The sequence below is a fragment of the Octopus bimaculoides genome, chromosome 6 (assembly GCF_001194135.2).
Source record: "Octopus bimaculoides isolate UCB-OBI-ISO-001 chromosome 6, ASM119413v2, whole genome shotgun sequence".
In the NCBI taxonomy this organism is placed as follows: domain Eukaryota; kingdom Metazoa; phylum Mollusca; class Cephalopoda; order Octopoda; family Octopodidae; genus Octopus; species Octopus bimaculoides.
The window spans coordinates 62,154,437-62,154,714 of NC_068986.1; positions in this window are offsets into that span (position 1 = coordinate 62,154,437).

Sequence of the window (278 nt, forward strand, 5' to 3'; positions counted from 1 at the left end):
CTCCTTAATTTTTTCTATTGTTACCGCTCTCCTGTGAGTGTCTACTATATATTATTTATTTTATTTATTTATTTATTAATTTATTTATTAATTTAGTTATTAACTTGGTTATTAATTTATTTTTTAATATATTTATTTCTTTTTTAATGACTATCAATTATCCCCGATGTGTAGACTATTTTTTCATTTCTATTATTCCATTTTACATTATTATTGGGTCTCCTTATTTGGCTAAGGGAGATCTGTCCAGACATCAATCCTCCTAGGAATCTTTACAA